The following is a 13416-nucleotide window of genomic DNA, read 5'->3' as shown; positions in this document are numbered from 1 at the left end:
ATTAAAATAGAAATAGAAATAGAAACCATTTATTGTAACGCCACATTATAAAATAAAAACACAAAAACAAAGACTACTGTAACTAGAACAGAAATAACACAAAGAACAGCGTAAAAACATTTCATCAACAAGTTACATAATACTATACTGACATGTGTGCGGCTATGGCGTGTACAAAAGGATCCCATTCAGCTAAAGTCACAATCAAGGCTAGGTTGTGACGCTGGTTTTCAATCGGCCCTAGCCGAGTGAGTGAGAGTGACGGACGTATGCGTCCTGAAACAGAAAATAAAATAAAATAAACTACGTAAATAATTATATCATGAGTGTGTATAATGTTATTGCAGTCTGTACTCTTATATCGATTAAATACTTACATAATTGTTAGATATGCGTACGCGGGGAGCGGGTGAATCAAAAGACGGCTGTCAACGCACTGATGTTTATTGGGTGAAGGTCGCGGGCGCAGCCGCGCATCTATAACTACATATATCTATACTCAACATTCCTTCCCCAACAAGGCAAATACCTATATATTTATATTTATATTTCCTATTTTATAGATTAGAAAAATTGTTTATAACTGACTGGGGGACGGACTCGTTTTGACCTTTTTTCGTGTACAGCTTCGTTTGTAACTTTTTCTGCTTCTTCTTCTGCCTCTTCGACATCGTAAAAATGATCATCATCCTCCGGTGAAGGCGGACGACAAACTTCTCTCGTTGTTGTCATCCTGTGTGACGATACGAAATCCTGTGGCGTGGCGTGGCTCGTCGTAGATGAAGAGAACAGATTCTCATCTCTTGGTGAAGGAGACACAACCTGATCACTTCCCGTAAGCGACGAGTGCAACCTTGTGACGCTGTCGGCATCCGTTGCACTATTTTTATAGGTATAAACGCCACTGTCCCCCGGTCTCTGATTGTCTACGTTTGATCCGGCCCCTTTATTATACAATATCAATTGGTTTTGATGTTTTTTAACATAATCTAGCGATATCAGATCCTTAATCACGTACAACATTTTTCCTAGTCTTTTTTTTACAATTCCTTTAACCCAAGTAAACTTATTATTATTTAAACGTTTTTTATAGAAAACATATAGGCCGAGAGAGAATGTACGAATGTTACCACTGCATTCTTTAGTTTGTAAACACTGTTTAGCACGCACATGGTTAGCAAGTGATGTGGATGGGGGCGACGCCGACGGTGGACGGTATGGGATCAGGAGGTCGAGCCGTGATCTCATCTTCCGGCCGAACACTAGCTGAGCCGGTGATACACCCGTTATTGAATGAATAGAATTTCGGTAATCATAAATGTATTTTAACAATTTTAGCTTACTTTCCCATAAATTATTATTACTTTGTAAGATTGATTTTATACCCCGTTTAACTATTTTTACGTATGATTCCGCTTGTCCGTTGCTTGCCGGGTGATATGGAGGTGACGTCATGTGCGAAATTCCGTTCAAGCTGCAAAAATGTTTAAACTCTTGTAAAATAAAAGATGTACCGTTATCTGTAACTATTGTATTAGGTAAGCCAAACCTAGACATGAAATCATATAATTTATCTATTACTGCTGGTGAAGTGTACAACCATTCATATCGTAAACCTCTAGCCACTTTGTGTGAGCGTCCACAATCACTAGGTACATGCGCCCATTGATCGGACCTAAAAAATCTAGATGCACCCGATGAAAGGGGTGCGGGGGGTACTGCCATGGTGACACAGGCGCACGTGGAGGCGACGCTCGCAACTGCACACATACGTCACATAGTCCTATCATTCGTTCTAAAGCCTCATCAATCTTTGGAAACCAGAATCGTGAGCGAGCCTCTGCTTTTGTTTTTACAATACCTAAATGTGACTCATGGAGTTCTGACAAAACTCGCTCGCGCAATGATTTTGGTATCACCACCTTGTGACCACGCATGAGACATCCGTTCTCATACGACAGTTCAAGTCTACACAAATAATACGGTTTTAATTTGGTATCTTTTATCGATTTGGATCAGCCCTTAAGTGCGAATTGTATAACTCTTTTCAACAAGCGATCCTTGTTCGTCGCGTTACGTAGTTCCTCAACTGTTAATGGGAACGATTCATCTATAACGAAGCACACATAGGCGGCGCGGTCGCACACGTCGTCGACCCCCCGCGCAATCGGCGCTCCGCGCCACCCCCGCTATCGCCATCGTCGTCGGTCGTAGCCGCCAAACTGGATCGCGACAAATAGTCTGCGCTGTTGTCTGTGCTTTTAATGTACTCTATTGTAAAATTGTAACCACTTAAAAATAAGGCATAACGTTGCAATCGATTTGCGGAAACTTCAGGTATTCCTCTATGTGGACCAAATATAGAAAGAAGGGGCTTGTGTTCTGTGCGTAAAATGAATGGTACTGTCCTTCCATACAAATATTGATGGAATCGCCGGACACCGAAAATTATTGCAGTGGCCTCCTTCTGTATTTGGGAATATCGTTTTTCGGCATTATTAAGTGTACGTGACGCGTATGAAATTGGTTTTTCGTAACCGTCGTTTCCAATTTGAGACAAAATTGCACCTAATCCGGTAGGTGAAGCGTCCACTGTCAAAATTATCTTTGCCTCAGGATTGAAATGCGCTAAGACTTGTTCAGACGTTAGGGCTTTTTTAATTTCATTGAATGCTTTGTCTTCTCTACTAGACCATACCCATTTGCTGCCCTTTTTCAAACATTCATATAATGGGCTTAAAACACTAGATGCTCCCTGAATGAACCCCCTATAGTAATTAACTAATCCTAAAAACGATTGTAATTGTTTTACATTTTTAGGTATTGGTGCGTCTAAAATGGCTTTCACCTTTTCTGGTGATTTTTTCAAACCCTCCTTATTAATCACATAACCCAGATAACTTATTTCGTCACAAAAAAAAAGCACATTTTTCTTTTTGTAACGTTAACCCGGCACCCTGTATTTTTTGTAGCACTGGTTTAATCTATCCAAGTGCTGAGCACGATCAGACCCAGTGATTAGAACATCGTCTAGCAGTGCTAAAACGCCACTTATACCTGCGAGCAGATTTTCCATGGCGCGCTGGAAAATAGCAGGTGCGCTTGCAAGGCCGAACACTAATCGTGTATACATAAATAGACCGCAATGCGTATTGATGCAGGTTAGCTTTTGTGAGTCGTTATCTAAGCAAAATTGGTTATAAGCCATTGATAAATCCAGTTTTGTAAATTGCTTCCCTCCATACAATTTCGAAAATAGTTCATTAACAGTAGGGAGCGGGTACTGATCGACATACAATTGTTTGTTTATAGTAGCAGAGTAATCCGCACAAATACGTATAGACCCGTTGCGTTTTAATACCGGTACTATCGGTGACGCATATTCAGAATGTTCTACTGGACGGAGCACCCCTAACTCGACCAGTCGATTAATTTCACTGTCAACCTTATCCCTTAATGCGAATGCAACGGGACGTGCTTTACAAAAAACGGGTCTAGACCCTTCTTTCCAGGCTAATTTTACTTCGTACTTATTAAATTTCCCTAATTTCCCTGAAAACAAATTGGGGTAACGGGTTTGTAAGGACTTAATTAAATAATTTTCTTCGCAATAATGAACCGGGCTAAGTTGCAGTTCAAACTGAGCAATAAAATCGCGACCCAGCAAAGACGGCCCGCCGCCGCGGACCACAAATACGTCAAGTGTGCGTGTGCGACCGGCCCACTGCACTGATAACGGAACACGTCCAATGCAACTCAGCACTTCACCAGAGTAACTTATAAGTCTTTTATTAGTTGATATTAAAGATAGATTTGTAAAATGTAACTTGAAAGTCCTTTCTGACATGACTGTAACCGCCGACCCGCTGTCAACTTCGAATCTAAACTTTTTACCGTTAATAAACACCGTTTCAACCAGTGGTTCGCCTTTCAATGATCGAATATTGAACAACTCACCGTCATCGTCGTCGTCGTCGCCTCCATCCACATCACACGCAGATATGGAAACGTAATTCACTTTTTTGCACATTCGGCGCAAATGGCGTTTTTTGTTACACTTCCTACATGTATTATTAGCAAAACGACATGACTCTGCTTTATGGTTAGTATAACCGCACACCGCACACTTCACTTTTCCACTACGACGTTCCTCGGTGTTATTAGGTTGCGAGATTTTGAACAACTGCTCGTGCTCGGCAGCGGGGGGCGACGCCCCAGCTGTACTGATGGCGGCGGCTCGCGCGCTTCTCAGACTCTCAGCCACGTCCACGGCTTTGGTTAACGTGAGCCCTGCTAAGTCCTGCACATACATCTTCTCCTTTTCTGCTCCCGACAACATACCCATTATAAATCGGTCCCGCAACGCTTCTTCCACATTGCTAAAATTGCATTGTGCGGTCAAGCCACGTAACCTGGCGACCCACTCTGAGGGTGACTCATTTTCTTGTTGGATAGCGGCGTAAAACCGATGGCGCTCGCTAAAACCAACCTGTTTAGGTGTGAAATGAGAATCAAGTAGACCCACTATGTCTTCGTAGGGTATGTCCTGCAGCTCCTTGGGTAGTGCTAGATCCGCAACGAGCTTATAAGAACTCTCGCTGAGTGCGCTGAGGAGTACCGCCCTTCTCTTCACTCCTGTTGAATCTGTTGTCTGGTTGACGTCGTTCGCAATAAACCATTGCATCAATCTACACTTGTACGTCTTCCATGTATGTAACCTATGATCAAAATTAGATGAATAGCCTGAATTTATAAACGACATTTTATATTTTCAAATGTGTGGGTATCTCGTCGCCACTGTTAGATATACGTACGCGGGGAGCGGGTGAATCAAAAGACGGCTGTCAACGCACTGATGTTTATTGGGTGAAGGTCGCGGGCGCAGCCGCGCATCTATAATTTATAACTTTATATTTATATTATAACTTTGCAATATATACATACAGGTATAAGTGTGTGTAGTGTGAAAACAAATTAATAAAATATTTAATACATATTTAAAGTACATTACTTCAAATATATCAAACAAGATTTTCTATTTTCATAAAATAAAAGTTCTTTGACTTCAACATTAAACAACTATTGTTCTTACGCAGTTACTATTTCGAATAATGCTATGTGAATTAACACGTTTAAATGTTTATGATTATTAAGTTAAATAAAAATATACAATTAAAATAACGTGTCACTGTTATAAATATAATTTCATTATCATATTTTATTAGAAGTAATTCAATTGACTCTAAAAGAAAAAATAAAAGATATAGGAGCGCCCTCGCAAGATCCGCCATATTTGACAATTGAAATAAGATGTTGTGAACTTGTGATCAAGAAGGAAATATTAACGTAGATTGTTTTTATTGTGCTTTGAAGTGTAATTTACTTTTTTACGTTGTTAATGTAGGGAGTTACATGCATACGCGGTGGTATATTAAAGCAGAACCTTGCACAGGCATTCTGCACGCGTTGTATTAATTGTTGTATACGCGTTAATAGTCGCGGCCCGTAAACAACGTCCATATAATTAAATTTTGAGAGAATCAGTGAGTCGCATAATTTTATACGTATGTCAAAAACAATTTCTAATAATACCCGACACATGACTCTCAAAGCGAAGCTGCTCATCCATAAGGAGCTCAAGATTCCGAGCCTCTCTGACTCGCTCAATTTTTTCACCCCTAATCGCTAAACTAATTCTGTGACTTCCAATTTTTGCTGTTTGTTATCTTGTTCCGAACACTATGTATTTAGATTTAGTACCATTTAATACTAGAGAATTAGATTCTGACCATGAAGCTATCCGTTCCAAATCGTCGTTAATGTTGTCCACGGCTGCCTGAGTGTCACTTGGTGTACATGATATGTTCAAATTCAAATTCAAATTCAAAATAATCTTTATTTCATAGGTAAGCATTATTACACTTGAAATCATCACAATGGTTAATTTCTACCGCTCATTCGTAAGGCAGATTCCCCTGAGAAGAATGAGCAAGAAACTCTAGGCGTTGCTCTTTGTAAATAACATTTACAATATTTTTTTATTTATTATTTGAAACATCAGAGATCGAGACTATTTCCATGAGCTAAACGGGTTACTACCACGGATTTTTGTCATCCAAGTACGCAGAAGTTGTATAATAACCTTTAGTATAAAGTTTTTGTTTCACTATAGTTTTAAACCTCGTGAAAGACAAATTTTGTATATCAACCGGAATCTTGTTATAGAAGCGTATACATTGCCCCTTAAATGATTTTTTGACTTTGTGAAGACGATTATCAAGAAAAGCTAGTTTATTTTCCTTGTTCTAGTTAATATTCCTCGTATTAATGTTATGTCTGTCACTATTTTTCATAAAGAAATTACTATTCCTTTTAACATAAATTACATTTTCATAAATGTACTGTGAGGCTAGTGTAAGAATGTTAATTTCCTTAAACTTATCTCTCAAAGATACTTTGGGGCCCGGATTGTAAATTGCCCTAACTGCACGTTTCTGCAGGACAAAGATTCTATTGATATCGGCGGCGTTACTCCAAAGCAAAATGCCGTATGTCAGTAGACTGTGAAAGTAGCTGAAGTAAACCAATCCAGCGGTTTTGACGTCTGAAAGTTTCCTTATTTTTTTAATCGCGTACACTGCAGAGCCGAGCCGTTTTGATAACTTACTTATATGGGGACCCCATTGCAATTTAGCATCTAACGTTATGCCTAGAAATACAACTGTATCCACAAGATTCAATTTTTCGTTTCTAACTACAATGTTTGTAACCGTCTCTCTAACATTGGGTAATGTAAATTTCACACAATTTGTTTTTTTTTCTCATTAAGAAGTAGGTTATTAACAGCAAACCCATCAACTACTTTAGATATAGCATTGTTCACATCGTCGTAAGAACATTGGTGCCTTTTAACTTTAAATAATAAGGAAGTATCATCAGCAAACAATACTATCTCATGTTTTATACCCTCCATAAGGCTAGGTAAGTCATTAATATAAACTAAAAACAAAAATGGGCCTAGAATTGAACCTTGAGGGACACCCAAATACAAAACTATTATCACTCAAATACAAAACTATACAATATACGTAGTATTAAAACCATTTTTAGGTCGTTACATTGTGAATTTAGGTAGGTAAATTTTCTTCCTCGCGACCTGCAGTTGTTTTACGCCATTTTCGCGAATTCCTCTACTACCCGCGACTGTTTTTAATTTTAGAAATAGTAAAAACATATTTTGATATGATTCTAGTTTTAATCGACATGTATTTAATGCTCGTCACCTTTAAATATATTTTATTTCTTAATAAAATGAATATACAAAGTGGTTAAAAGTTGAAGCGTAAAATACAGAAAGTTTCTCAGAATTAGGGCCGCCGTCTACTTTAGCTATGTTCTTGATTCTACGTCAGTCGAATCGTCACAACTAAATATTCAATCGAAAACGTCCCCATCTGTTCAAATTCTGAATTTGTAAAATTCGTGATTTATTAGGAGTTAGTACAAAAATGTGTTTGGCATGTCACCATTAAGCACGTTAAGATTGTGTTGCTTTAGTACCTACCTATTACGATTACGTATTGTAGTTACGTTCTTCTTTACAACAAATATAATAATTATAATATATTACATTCTATTTTTTCATTTCTATAACACATACACAAGCAGATATCTACACAGCAAATACACAATACACACATACTTTAATTTATCTCTAGAGGGCGCCCGTTAGCAATACTTAAACATTGTGTGCGGAGCGCCTAATCAAGTAAACAACCGTTGCGCGAGTCGGTGTAAACAGCTGACGCGTGCCAGTTTTCATTAAGTAATTGAAGTATAATTACTAAGTGTTACTTTACAACTTACATATTTAATTGTACGCATAATTCATTATCTTTCGAATAACGTAAAAATCTAAGTGATATGGTGTATGTGTGTGCGACGTGAAATAAAAGAGTGACGTCCTTAATATACTAGTGAGAAAGGGAATTAAGTAATTTTGAAAGCTGATTTTCAGGTATTTGTATCGTATTTCATATTGTGTTAGTGTCTGATAGATAGGTTAGATAGCTTTTTACTACTGTTGTTAATATTTCCAGTAAAAAGCTACTAAATCACGGGATAATAATTATCAAAATACAAAAGAATTATCACAACGTCTTTGTTTGTAAATGTCAAAATGATGTAATATTTTTCCATTGTATTTTTGTGTTATTTTTCGAGAAATAGTCATAAGTTTACCCTGAATTTATATGTTTATAAACTATACTTTAAGGAGTAATTTCATGGTAAACGTTAGAACCACTCAAACGAAATATATTATCATATTTATCCAAGTACACCAAAAATTTCATTTGTGCTTTTAAGTGCGGGATTTGCGGTATATCATTGCATTTTATTTGAGATGCTTTCGTTGGTATTACTGAGGGTATTTATTTAGCAATGCAGTATAATAATTTTTATTTATAAAAACTTGTATTTAAACTGAATGCTTTTCTAATTTGCGAAACCAGATAGCCGCCATTTTGCGATTGGTTTATCCTATCCTTTAAGGGGCCGAGTAAGTGGGGGTAGCGCATCGAGTGAGCGGTTAACTAGCATTTTGAGTGTAGTTTTAGTTACATGCTTTTATATACGAAGTATGAACTTTTATTTTACACACAAAATTAATCACCCATTTCACAAAAATATAAACATTATCAAATGCAAATGGGTTTGTAACCGGCCTTATTTTCAAAGATGGCCGTCACTGGGCGGCCGCACCCGCCAGCTTTTTTCATACAAAATTACGAAACTCGGAAATATCAATGAATCCTGCATGTAATGAAAACGTATTGTGTTATTCTAGTGTATAATTGATTTAAAATTCATTATATAATATTATGTTGCAGAAAATGAAATCAATATTTATATAATGTAATAATGAACAGGACCGACAATGGCCTGATTGAGTAGCATCAAGTTTCGAGGCTGCTTTCTTTTAGAAATATTTATGTTAGACTATGTCTTATTCTAAGACGTAATTATTTTATCAATTAAATAATCAAATTCTTAAAAAAACTTTTGGTATGTTTTCGATAAATAAACACCGAAATCATCAGCCCAAACAATAACACTCACACTATTGTCGTGACGTATTTTTGAAGTTGTTTATTTTTTTTAAATGACAGACCCAGGCATTAGAAACTTTATGGTTTGCTAGAGTAGTTACCGAAATAGCAGTTGATATTAGTTCTTTCATCTTTTATAACTTCGATATCCGATAAATTGGTATAAAATCATCACCGGCACCTCTAGGTGTGCTATGCTTCTAGAGACGCACGAATCGCGCAACGCTCTGTGGCAGCATGCGTCCACGGCGGCATATATCGCGTGAGCGGTTGATAACAATAGATTTAATTTAAAACATGTTTAATGATATTTAAAGACAATGAATGCGGATATATTATTTTTTAATACCACCTTCTCCAAGTGGCGACCATCTAACCTCACAAACATTACGAAGTATGTGAATAATGTTATTCAATATATTTATTTCAACACATTTTTCTACATTTTTGTATAGAACACACATTATTCAGTCACAGTACATTATTCAGTCTTTAGATAAATAACGGTTCACAATTACTTAATTTATTTTAAAAAATATTCAATACATAGTTGAAAAGATGTTTTTATTAATTTTCAATGATTTTTTTATCTTTAAAAAGCGATAGAGTGGCTAAGTAATGTACTTAAAGGTCTCTGAGTCGCTTTTTTAGGATACCAAAACGTACGCGGTCTAAGCACCAAAACATTAGAATTGTATCGAAAGCTAAGTAGTTCTGACTATGATATAGTAATAGTCACCGAAACCTGGTTACATAATGGTATCTTAGACACGGAAATCTCTGACAGCAGATATAATAACGCTCATAATAACGCTCACAATCAACATAGCCCCGCACTAGGGAAACCCTGTATCGCGGGTGCCATGGACACACACATAGACAACCACAAATTACACCCAAACTCACGAGAGAAATAAATGTAGGCCATACAAGTATTTCTCCCGGCCCGGGAATCGAACCTGGGACCTCTGCGTGGCAGTCCGGCATGGTAACCGTTCGGCCACGGAGGCAGTTCAATATAATAATATGACATTTTTCGTGTTGATAGGGACACTAAAACTACCGGTGGAGGAGTGATGATTTGTATTAAACGTAGTCTCTATGCTAAACTGTGTCCTGATTGGTCCTGCGCCCCCACGGAGTGTCTATGGGTTACGGTGCCTCGGTCTGCGCTGCTTTCTTCTCAATCAGATCTACATATATGTGTTGCCTACATAGTGGGTGGTAGTAGAGACCAGGATATCCACATCCACAGATTACTCGAATCTGTCACTTGTGTAATGGCTAACAATCCTCAAGATCTAGTATTGGTAACTGGAGACCTGCACCTTCCTTGTATTCTGTGGTCAGATTCACCCCCAATTATAAAACACGAAGGGTACAAGCGCACTCAAGAAGCTGCACGGACACTAATAAATAACTTTAATATCTTAGAGTTGAACCAAGTTAATTTTGCTAAAAACCCCAGTGGTAACGTTCTGTACTTAATTTTTTCTAATTTCTATTTAAACATTGGTAGGTGTAAGCAACCCTTGACAAAAGAAGACGTATATCACTCCTCTCTTGACATTGAGGCTCACGACATCTTTTTACCTTCCCTCTCTAAATCCGGCTCTGTTAAATTCCGATTTCATAAGGCTGACTACGAAGCTGTAAATAGTGATCTCAGGAAAATAAACTGGACCACTGAACTTTCTATGGGAACGGTCGATGAGGCAGTTGGAAAGTTTTACAATATAGTTAACGATATTATTTTATGTCATGTTCCAAAAGTCGTTATAAACAGTAAAGAAAATTATCCAGTGTGGTACACATTGCTCCTTAAAAAACTAATTAGACAAATAATTAAATTACACAGAAGATATAAAATGTTTAATAACCCGAGGGATTATGATGAATTCTCCTTATTGCGTGCTAGACTTAAAACAATGGAACGGGAATGCTATAATAATTACTTATTAGTTAGTCAAGAAAACATTAAAAAAGATCCCAAGAAAATCTGGAATTTTGTCAGATCAATGCGCGGTACTCGTGGCGGAAGTGGCTACCCGAATACACTTACAGATGGTACAAACCAGTTCTGCAGTGGCGAAGACATATGCGAGGGCTTTAATAGGTTTTTTACAGTGTTTTCTTGGCGCCCGCGGATGAATATTCAAATGCCGATATTGTTCCCGCCCCTAGAGGCGACAGTGGTTATATAGGCATGACTTTTTTCGATATAGAAATAATTAAAAAGTTCATCACAAAACTTAACATTAATAAAGGCACAGGAAGTGATAGGATTCCAGCTGTTTTCATTGTCAACTGTGCTGAGACTATTGCTTTGCCATTGCAAATAATTTACAACCGTTCCATTCGAGAAGGAATATTTCCCAGTGTATGGAAGGAAGCGCATATAGTTCCCATACATAGAAAGGGGTCAAAATCGTATATACAGAATTACAGACCCATATCGATTTTGAACATTTTTGCTAAGCTTTTCGAGAAACTAGTCTTCGATATTATGTATCCCACGATTGCATCAAACGTCAGTGAACAACAACACGGTTTTCTAAAACACCGTTCTGTCAATTCTAACTTGGGAGAGTTCATAAATTATGTCCTCAGAAATATGGACAAACGCTCGCAGGTTGACGTGATCTATACAGATTTCGAAAAAGCCTTCGACCGTGTAGATCACGTCATAGTGTTAAGAAAATTGGATACATTAGGCATACATGGAGACCTTTTGTGATGGGTAAAATTGTAATTTTACGTACATTGTAATGCGTACGTAACTAAGAGACGACAAGCTGTAGTTGTTGGGGGCTTTAAATCTAACTATGTAATTGTTCCATCGGGGGTGCCACAAGGATCTCATTTGGGGCCACTACAGTACAACGCGTATCTCTACGACATACATACTTGTTTCGCAAGCTCGAGATTCCTTCTGTACGCAGACGATAAAAAAGTTTTCTTGAAGGTGAACTTAATTACCGATTGCCATGATATACAGGCTGATTTGAATAGACTTTCGGAATATTATGTGCGAAACCGTATCAACGTAAACACAGATTAAATGTGTACAAATCACGTTTACCCGCAAAACTAAACCAATTTCGTTTTGCTACGCGATTTGCGGTAGACAGGTGCAGAGGGTAGACCAGGTCCGTGATTTAGGTGTAACACTTGATAGTGACCTGTTATTTGATAAACACATAGACTTTATTATTGATAAGGCGTACCGGAGCTTGGGTTTCGTTATGAGAGTGTGCAAACCTTTCGATAATATATGTTGCATTAAAATGGTGTATATGCATACGTTCGTAGCATACTTGAATTTGGCAGTGTTATATGGACTCCTAAATATAGTACTTACATAAATAGTATTGAACGCATTCAGAAGGTATTTATTAGACATATAAAGTATAGAACTAAAAAACAGTTTTATCGTACGCAGAAGCATGTAAATATCATCGCATGAATACCCTTGAGGATCGTAGAATATTGCTGGACATGACTTTCCTTAGAGATGTGGTCAACAGTCGCCTCGACAGTTGCCTCCTAACATCATCAGTAGGTAGTCTTTATAATACCACCCACAGTGACATTGACATATTTGCGAACTCAAAAACAGCGTTTAAAAATAAAATTCGTAAGAAATTAAATAATTAAATATTCAAAATTTAAATTAAGTTACTTATGAATAATTATTAATTTACTTTTTCATATACACGCACACATGTACACACGCACACGCACACGCACACGCGCACGCGCACGCGCACGCGCACACACACACACACACACACACACACACACACACACACACACACACAGACACACACTCGCGCGCGCACACACACACGATCTCACATAAACAACACCTGTTCATCATCTACACAATGAAGAACAAGTCATACTACTACTAATGTATTTTTCACAGTCATATAATATATACTCTTTTACCAGTTTTAGACTACATAAAAACATGTCAAAATTTATTATTAACGGAAGTTTGTAAGTTTGAAAAATGTTTGTGGTATCCTGTAATTGGCGTAGGTTTGGATTGTTTATCTTTCAAATGGTTAATATATTGTAAGCTGTTGGATGCCCGAAATAAAATAAAATAAAATAAATACTCTTAAGCCATACGTGCTTATTGTTATTGTTAACGACATTATTTTATGAAGTTGTCAACAATAATTCAAATGCATATACGTATAGAGAAGTAATTTTTAAGAATTATTTAATTTACTAATGTAAGATGAATTGGAAATTAAAGAAACACTATTATAGTTAACGAAGTGTTTTATTTTTATAC

At 37.3% G+C, this 13416-nt stretch overlaps 1 pseudogene; it reads right to left on the bottom strand.

Annotated features, from left to right (window-relative positions):
• Positions 1-564: 564 nt before the first annotated feature.
• Positions 565-4762, bottom strand: LOC113237712 (annotated as a pseudogene).
• Between the last annotated feature and the right edge of the window lie 8654 nt (positions 4763-13416).

Source organism: Hyposmocoma kahamanoa, unplaced genomic scaffold, assembly GCF_003589595.1.
Source record: "Hyposmocoma kahamanoa isolate Upper Pololo Valley unplaced genomic scaffold, ASM358959v1 93278, whole genome shotgun sequence".
NCBI lineage: Eukaryota > Metazoa > Arthropoda > Insecta > Lepidoptera > Cosmopterigidae > Hyposmocoma > Hyposmocoma kahamanoa.
This window is presented reverse-complemented; position numbering and strand designations above follow the sequence as displayed.